This window comes from Macrotis lagotis, chromosome 3, assembly GCF_037893015.1.
Source record: "Macrotis lagotis isolate mMagLag1 chromosome 3, bilby.v1.9.chrom.fasta, whole genome shotgun sequence".
Lineage (NCBI taxonomy): Eukaryota > Metazoa > Chordata > Mammalia > Peramelemorphia > Peramelidae > Macrotis > Macrotis lagotis.
The window spans coordinates 16,651,751-16,661,614 of record NC_133660.1 but is presented as its reverse complement, the minus strand read 5'-3'; the positions used below and the strand labels follow the sequence as shown (position 1 = coordinate 16,661,614).

At 38.5% G+C, this 9,864-nt stretch overlaps 1 pseudogene; it reads right to left on the bottom strand.

Moving 5' to 3' along the window:
* Positions 1-7,773: 7,773 nt before the first annotated feature.
* LOC141515987 (large ribosomal subunit protein uL10 pseudogene) lies at positions 7,774-8,757 on the bottom strand (annotated as a pseudogene).
* Between the last annotated feature and the right edge of the window lie 1,107 nt (positions 8,758-9,864).

The window sequence follows — 9,864 nt, the reverse complement described above, 5'->3', positions numbered from 1 at the left end:
TCTGTTTCCAACCTAAGTGACTTCTTCACAACATTTGGCATTGTTGATGATCTTCTCCCTAAAAATACTCTGACTTTTGGGCATTCATGTCACTGTTCCCTGATCTTCCTGCTGACCTTTTCTGACCATGTCTCAGTCTCCTTTACTGATACTCATTCACTCCCCCTCTTCTCCCCTATTCAGTCCTTTTCCTTTTCTCAATATTTCTATTACTGTTAAAGATGCAACTATCCACTTGGTCTTCAGGGTATATTGCCTCAGACCCCTTCTCCATTCCTCACCCTCATTCTTGTCATTTGGACCCTTCCAAGACCTCTTCCACATACAATCCCAACTATAGTTTAGGCCTTCATCATTTCTTACCTCGATTAATGTAATAGCCTATTGAATGGTTTCCCTAAACCATCTCTCTCTCTCTATTTTATTCCATCCTCCACTTAATTACCAAAGAAATATTCATAAAGATCAGGTCTGACTATGTTACTCTTTTGCTCAAGAAACTCTAGTGACTTAGGATTATTACAAGATCAAATAGTCATTTCATTCATTCATTCATTCATCCATTCATTATTTAATTTTTAATTTATGGAATAAAACAAGTATTTACATAACTGGTAAATTTAAAAGATTCTTTTTTAGACAAATAAAAATCAAATGGTTATTTAAAGATCTTCACAACTTGCTCCCCTTTTTTACATTTCCATCTTTTTATACTCTGGTCCTCTCCATGTATTCTTTGGTTCAATAAAACAATTTACATGCTGTTCCTCACAAATGACCCTTAAAATCTCTGTCCCTTTCCAACTGGCTGTTTCCCAAGTCTGCAATATTTTTTCTTTTTCCTCATTTCTTGCTTCTTTCAAGATTCAGGTCAGGAGTAACTAAGTGGTTCAAGTGAATAGAGCACTGGCTCTGGAGTTAGAAGGACCAGAGTCCAAATTCAACTTCAGATGCTTAATACTTATTTAGCTGTGTGATCTTGGGCAAGTCACTTAACCCCATTGCCTTGCAAAAATAAAAAAAAGATTCAAGTCAAACTCTGTCTTCTTCAAGGGATCTTACATAGTCCTTCTAGGTCTTTGGGGTTCACCCTCTAAGGTCCACTTCCTGGTACCCTGCATATACCTCTTATGTAATTATTTTTGCTTTGGTTTATATGCTTCTTGAGTGCATGAGTTATATGCTTCCATATTGGTTTTTCTTCTACTTCCAGCACTTAGTATGCTGCCTGCACTCAATAGTTGCTTGTATGTGGATTGAATTATTTTTAAGAAATTATTTTTAAAATGGATTCTATTTTATTGGTTATCTTGAGGCAGGAAAAAACCCATAATTTGTGTAAATTATATCAACTATTTAAAAATAGCAAAATGTAGACCTCATAAATAATTGTTATGACCCATCCTTGGAAACCAAATTTGCTTTCCTTTTCAAAATGTTTGCAAATCACTCTATTGTAAAAACATTCTAGAATTATTACCAGAAATTTCAGTTCACCACTCTCTAATTTGAAGGATATATTCCCTTTGTTTCTATATGTAGGTTTTTGCAAGGCAATGGGGTTAAGTGGCTTGCTCAAGGCCACACAGCTAGGTAGTTATTAAAGTGTCTGAGGGCCAATTTGAATTCAGGTCCTCCTGACTCCAGGGCCGGTGCTTTATCCACTGCGCCACCTAGCCACCCCATATGTATCTTTCTTTATGAGTCTTTAACTCAGTTTCTGCCTTTTTCTTTCTCTGAAAGTTAGAAAATGCCCTCCGCTGATCTTTCCTGCCTTCTAGGATCTTTCAGTGATCATTGATAATGGTGCAGGAATCCAGATTTTCCAGATGTGCTTTTTTCTTTTTTATAAAATTTATTTTCTTTTTAAATTCCCCTCCCATTACATAAAAAAACAAGTTTCAATATTTACTTCCAAAACTTTGAGCTCCAAATTCTCCCCCTTCCTCCCACCCCACTTCCCCATTGAGAAAGGACATTACTAGGTGTAGGTTAAAAATGAGTAGCCATGAAAAGCATTACTATAATATTCAAGTTGTAAAAGTAGACATAATCCCTGCAAAGAAAGAGAAACTTTAAGAAAAATAAAGTGAGAAAAAATAAGTATGCTTCAGTATGTATTCAGACACCATCAGCTCTGAATTTGGGATGGATAGTATTTATCGTAAGTCCACCAGAGAAATTGCTCCAGTGTTTTCTTTTCTCACAGTTGATATTGAAAGCTATATTTCCCTTCATCATATTCCCTCAACCCCATTTATTCTAATCTCTCTCTCCTTTCACCCTATCCCTCCTCAAAAATGTGCTGCATCTGACTACCCTGTCTCAGTCTTCTATGACCTACACTTACCTCCCCTCTTTACCATCCCTTTCTTCTTCCATTTTCCTAGATTTCTATACCCAATTGAGTGTGATTGTTATTCCCTCTCTGAGATACTTCCAATGAGAGTAAGGTTCACCCTCTCCCACTCATCTCCCCCCTCTTCTACTCTACTGAAAACTGTTATTCCCTCTCTGAGATACTTCCAATGAGAGTAAGGCTCACCCTCTCCCACTCACCTCCCCCCTCTTCTACTCTACTGAAAATGTTTTCTCTTGCTTTTTTGTGTGAAATCACTTACCCCATTTTGCTTTTCCTTTTCGTTTCTTCTAGTACATTCCTTTCACTATTAACTCCATCTTTTTAATAATAATAATGATGATAACTTCAAATTCAACTCTTTCTTGTGTCTTGTCTTTTTTTAGTGATCAGAGTATTTTTTAAAATTTTTAAAATTTTACAAATTTTCCCCCAATCTCGCTTCCCTCCCCCCCTCCCCTCACAGAAGGCAGTCTGATAGTCTTTACATTGTTTCCATGCTATACAATTGATCAAAATTGAATGTGTTGAGACAAAAATCATATCCTTAAGGAAAAAATAAAATATAAGAGATAGCAAAATCACATAATACATAAGATAACTTTTTTTTTAAGGTAATAGTCTTTGGTCTTGTTTAAACTCCACAATTCTTTCTCTGGACACAGATGGTATTCTCCATCACAGATACCCTAAAATTACCCCTGATTATTGCACTGATGAAATGAGCAAGTCCATTAAAGTTGAAGTGATTGGAATATTTTACCAAATAAGTTCTCTGACCTCAGATTAAAAAACGCTGCAGTAGATTTTCCAAGTAGTTGAACTATACCAAATCATTATGATACTTCTTGGGAGTTAAGTAAATCAAAGTAAATTTTTCTTCCCATGCATATACTTAACTTCTACATTAAATAAAATGACTAGCATTTTTTATGGATATTTTTAAATGATTTAAACTCTGGATATCTGGGGAGGCAAATATTTAAAGGTAGTACATGACTGTCTAGTTTACAGAAATCTGCCAAGTTTGGCATTAAATGCTTTCTTTATTGTGTTTATTAAGTACTGCTTCCAAAGCAGGAGCCTAATTGGACTTACAGTAATACCTACTTTACTCTGTGTAAAAATTTCATTTTGGGATCTTTACAAGTTTTATTTTCTAAAATTTTTCAGGGTAGGAGTTTTTTGACTCTTTAATGAGAACAAGAATATTAAGACACCTTTAAAACTAATACTTAAATACAGAACTGATACCCAGAAAGAAAGTGTTACATCAATGTAGTTTGTTGTTGTGTCCCACTTCTGAACTCCCTCAAACTCCCCAGGTGAGTATTGGAGGAGCAGGAGACAAGGATGCTCCATTTATTCACCAAAAGACCAGTGCCTAAATACCTTTCCAGCCTCTAATCCATTCCTACTCTTGTGGCACTTAGTAAAAAAAAGACTCTGATGTTCAAGGACACCAGGTGAAGATAATTCACAATACTCCCATACACAATGGTTCCCAACAGTTTGTAAAAAGTTGTGGGTTTGCAATTAAGGAAAAGATGTTTACAGAAATGCAGGTATTGCAAAAAAGGGAATATATCAGTAATTTTTAAAGTTGTAGGTTGTTATAGGCAAGTTCAACTTAAGTTATTTTCATTTGAATTTTTAAATTCTTTTTACATTGCCTTTATTTTTGGAAAAAAATCTTTCCCCACTACTTTATCCCCCAATCCTTTGTAGCAAAATAAAAATAGACAAAAGAACTGCAGCAATACTAGCCAATACCTTAGAGTTTGACTATATGCTTAAGAGAACATCAAGACCCAACTTATTTTGCAAAAAAGAAAACTGAGGCAGAGACAGGCTATATGAATTGCCCAGCAAATATACATAGATAATAAGTGACAGATATAATTTGAACTTAGAGCCTCTGAACCATATTGAAGAATGCTTCCATTCATATTCTGTTTGTTTTTGTTTATTTATTTTTATATTATTACAGAAATCTTGTTGTGAGAGTAATCCTAAACCTCCCCACCGCCCCTGCCAAGAAGATACAAAACCTCAAGAATAATGAGAGAGAGGAAAAAAAGTGTACTTCAGTCTGTGTTCAGATTCTAATGGCACTGTCTCTGGGATGAGTTGCCTTCCCCATCATAACCACCAAAGAAGTTGCTTCAATATTTTCCCCACAGTTGCCATCACTAGCTGTATTTCCTTCCACTCTATTCCTCTCCACTTTCATCTATTCCATTCTCTCTCTCCTTTCATCCTGTCCCTTTTCAGAAGTGTAGTGTACCTGAGTACCTCTCCCATGATCTTCCTTCTCTTCTATCATCTACTCCCTCTTTACCTCCCCCTGTTCCTCCCTTATTCCATCCCTTTACTCTCATTTTTCTCTAGGGTCAGACAGATTTCTATACCCTATTAAGTGACTATATTATTTCCTTTCTATGTCATTTCTGATGAGAATGAAGGCTCACTCATTACCCCTTGCCTCCCCCCATTCCACTCCATTGTAAAAGCATTTTCTTGACTCTTATGTGAATTATTTTAGCCCCTTCTTCTTCACCTTTCTCTTCCTCCCAGGACTTTCCATTATCATCCATTGATGCCATCTTTTTATTATAGTATATCATTATATTTAGCTCCTTCCTGTGCCTTATCTATATATGCTCCTTTCAGCTGTTCTTATAAATGAGAAAGTTCATATGAGTTATCAGTATCTTCTTACCATGCAGGAATGCAAACAGTTTAACATCATTAAGTTCATCATAGTTAGTCCTTCTCTTCCACCCCCTCTATGGTTCACCAGAGTCCTGTACTTGGAGATCAAACTTGCTGTTCAGCTGTGGTTGTTTCAATAGGAAAGTTTGAAAGTTTCCTGTTTTATTGAAAAAGTCCATTTTTTCCCCTGAAAGAGGATGTTTAGTTTTGTTGGGTAATTTGATTCTAGATTGTAAACCAGGATCTTTTGCCTTTCTGAATATCATATTCTAAACCCTACAAACCCTCAATGTAGATGCTGCCAGATCCTGTGTAATCTTGACTATAGAGCCATGGTAGTTGAATTGCTTGCTTCTGGCAGCTTTTAGTATTTTCTCTTTGACTTGGGAGTTCTGGAGTTTAGCTATAGTATTCCTCAAAGTTTTTCTTTTGGGATCTTTTTCAGGAGGTGATTGGTGATTTCCCTCAATTTCTATTTTACCCTTTGCTTCAAGGATCTCATGGCAATTTTGCTCTATTATTTCTTGAAAAAAAGAAATCTAGGCTCTTTTCCTGGTCATGACTTTCAGGTAGCCCAATAATTTTAAAATGATCTTTTCTGGATCTGTTTTCAAGATCAGTTATTTTTCCAATGAGATATTTTACATTTTCTTCTAATTTTAGTCATTTTGGTACAGTTTTATTTCTTCCTGAGTTCTCACAAAGTCATCATTTTCCTTTAGTTCCATTCTGCATTTGAAGGAGTTATTTCTTTAGAGAGCTTTTTTTAATCTTCTTTTCCCGCTGACCAATTCTGCTTTTTAGAGGTATTCTTCTCCTCATTTGCTTTTTTTGTGTTGCTTTATCAATTTGGCCTAAACTGATTTTTAATATATTATTTTCTTCAGTATTTTTTTCTGACTTGGTTTTCAAGTTTCTGACTTGGTTTTCATGATTTTTCCACATTGCTCTCATTTCTCCTCTCAATTTTTCCTCTACCTCCCTTAATTGCTTTTCATAGTGTTTTTTTTTTTTTGAGCTCATCCATAGCCCGAGTCCATTTCCTATTTCTCTTGAAGATTTTGGATACAGAAGCTTCAATTTTGTCATCATTTGAGTGTGTATTTTGATCCTCCATGGAACCAAGGTAATTTTCTGGGATCAGATTCTTCTTTTTCTTTTGTTTGCTCATTTCCTCAGCCTATGAATGATTTACTGTACTCCCAAGGCTTTGGGGGGGGGGGTTTGGAGAACCCCCCACTGAGACCTTACTTCCTTCAAGGTCTTATGAGAGGCTCTGAGTGCTCTCTTGCCTGTGCTTTGATATGTGGATGACCACAGGTGCTTCCCTTTGCCTTGGAGCCATGAGGATGTTTCCTGCTTGGCTAGGATGGTGTGGAGGGGGCCCAGACCGCAACCTGGATTTGAGTGTGGCCAAACAGCTAAGTCCTGCCTCAAGGAGAGCAGAGAGACCTCTGCAGTCTCCCTTGACCCCCTTACCATATATGGATTGAAAGCTCCCCATGTGCTGGATGGTTCTGTTGACTCCCACTGCAGGTTCGCACCACAGGGCTGCTCTGAGACCAAAGCTTCACTCTGCACTCACTCTGGTGCAGCAGAGTCTGTCTCTGATGATGCCTGGGTCAAGAGGCCTGGAAACTGCCCCTCTTCCACAGACTCAAGCACCTGGCCCCACTGTGCTACACTGTGCCTTTTTCCAACCCTGCAGAACTTCTAAGTTGTTTTGAACAGGGAAATTGTATCACTCAGTATTTTTGTGGGTTCTGCCCCTCTAAATTTTGGCTAGAGTCATAATTTGATGACTTTTGCAGTTCTTTGGGGAATGAGTTTCCAGTAATCCTTGCCTTCATGCTGCCATCCTGGCTCCACCCTTGTGTCTTGTCTTCATATCTCCAAACTGTCCTAATAAATGAGAAAGTTCATATGAGTTATCAGTTTCATCTTCCCATGCAGAAATATAAGGTGTTGAACATCATTAAATCCCTCATGATTTGTCCTTCTCGTCTACCCTCTCTATGCTTTTTCTTGAGACCTTTATTTGAAGATCAAAATTTCTGTTCAGTTGTGGTAGTTTCAACATGAAAGTTTGAAAGTCCTCTATTTTATTGAATTTCCCTAGGAAAAACATATTCGGTTTTGCTGGATAGTTGATTCTTGATTTTAATCCAAGCTCTTTGGCCTTCCAAAATATCATATTCCAAGTCCTATTATCCCTTAATGTAGAGGCTGCTAAACCTTGCATTATCCTGACTATAGCTCCACAATATATGAATTGTTTCTTTCTGGTTGCTTGTAATATTTTCTCCTTGACTTGGGAGTTCTGAAATTTAGTTATAATATTCCTGGCAGTTTTCATTTTGGCATCTCTTTCTATTTTATGCTTTGCTTCTAGGATATCTGGGCAATTTTCCTGGGATGTCTAGACTGTTTTTTTTTATCATGATTTTAGGCAGTCCAATAATTTTCAAATTATCTCTTCTAGATCTGTTTTTACCAGTCAGTTGTTTTTCCATTGAGATATCTCTTTTCTACTTGTTTTTCATTCTTTTGGTTTTGTTTTATTGTTTTTTGATTTCTTACAAAGTCATCAGTTTCCCTTATCTCCATTCTACATTTTATTTTTATTTTTTTCAGAGATAATGAACATTTTTCTTTCTTTGTTCCACAAATAAACTGGCAAAATAGTTTTATCCTGTGGGCTAATCAAACAGACCAAATTCCATATCTTCATCGGACTCTTCCGACTCTTCCTTGGCTTTCACTTTGGCTGGAGCAGCAGCAGCTGGTGCAGCAGCAGCTGGAGCTGCAGCCACAGGGGCAGCCACTGCTGAAGGGTCAGCTGGAAAGGCCTTCACCTTTTCATTAAGTGGGAAACTGTACTCAGTCTCCACAGCTACAGCTAAGACCTGCTTGTACCCATTGATGATAGAGTGGGGCACTGATGCAACAGTTGGGTAGCCAATCTGCAGACAAATGCTGGCAAAATTATGGACAACCTCTAAGAAGCGAAGGTGCAAGGTCTCTTCTGTGATGTCCAGCACTTCAGGGTTATAGATGCTGTCATTGTCAAACACCTGCTGAATGATCAGCCCAAAAGAAAATGGGGAGATATTCGGCATGTTCAACATGGTGGCCTCGCTGGCGCCCACTTTGTCTCCAATCTTAATCAGCTGCACATCACTCAAAATTTCAATAGTGCCCCTGGAAATCTTGGTGGTGATACCCAAAGCCTGGAAGAAGTAAGTCTTCTCAGGACCCAGACCAGTGTTCTGGGCTGGCACTGTGACATCACATGAGGCGATGGCACCAGCATGGGCAGCAGCTGGTACCTTATTGGCCAGAAACATATTCCTAATCTCAGTCAGATCTTCCTTGGTGAACACAAAGCCCACATTCCCATGGATATGAGGCAGCAGTTTCTCCAGGGCAGGATTATTCTCCAGATGCCAATGAATGGCTTTGTGCATCATAGTGTTTTTTCCCATCAGCACTATGGCCTTCCCACGAGGGACATCAGGATCTGCTGCATCTGCTTGGAGCCCATGTTGTCTGCTCCCACAATGAAGCATTTTGGATAATCATCCAAAAGTTGCATGATCTTGAGGAAATAATTGGATTTCCAGGTAGCCCTGTCTTCCCTGGGCATCTCAAAGGTGCTTCAGGGATTGCCACTTGGGGTTTAAAGACGATGTCACTCACACGAGGACACCTGGAGAGAGTTCATTCTACATTTTAAGGAAATATTTTCTTCAGAGTGTTTTTTTATCTCCTTTTCCATCTGGCCAATTCTGCTTTTTAAGGCATTTTTCTCCTCATTTGCCTTTTGGACTGCTTCTTCTATTTGACCTAAACTGGTTTTCAAGATGTCATTTTCTTCAATATTTTTTGTTTAATTCCTTCACCAAGCTGTTGCCTTAGTTTTCATGATTTTTTCCATATCTTTCTCATTTCTCTTCCCAATTTTTCCTCTACCTTCTTTACTTGATTTTCAAAATCTGTTTTGAGCTCTTCCACAGCCTGAGAAAAATTCATAATTTTCTTGGAGGCTTTAAATGTAGGAGCTTTGACTTAGTTATGTTCTGCGTGTGTATTTTGATCCTCCATAGGAGCAAAGTAATTGTCTATGATAGGATTTTTTTCTTCTTTTGTTTGTTCATTTCCCCAACATATGGCTTGATTTTAGATTTTTCATTAAGGTGAGGCTCTGCTTGGTGTTCTGGCCTTTTGAGGATTTTTACAGATGTTTTCAGAGGTTACCCCCCTCCCCCCCACAGGAACCTGTAAGTTCTCAACTCTTTCAAGGTCTTATGATAGGCTATGACTGCTTTCCTGTCCTGTGCTCTGGTCTGTAGACAACCACAAGCCCCGTTTTCTGCCCTGGAACCATGAGAGGGTTCCTGACTCCACTGCAGGCAGTAAGCTGTTTTGTGTCTCTGTTCTTTTTACTGAACCTAAATCCCCAGATTGAGACCAAAATCTGAGCATGAGTGAAGAAGCAGAGTTCTACCATGGGCTGATCACTCTGGAAGCAGCTATACAGTACTTTCCTATTGGCTGGTTCAGGTCCTCTTGGGCCTGGGCTGCAGTGAGGCCTGCATTGGAAAGGTTCCACTCTCACTCTGGTGTAGCAGAGTTTTCACAATGACTTCCCAATTATCCATGGCAATCCCTGGGCTGAGAGGTCTGGAAACAGACTCCACTCCCATGGATCCAGTTGCCCAGTATTCTTTTCCTGAATGACTGGAGATGGTTTGCTCAGGCCAGCCCAGGCTGTGTTGCGACCCTTTCTA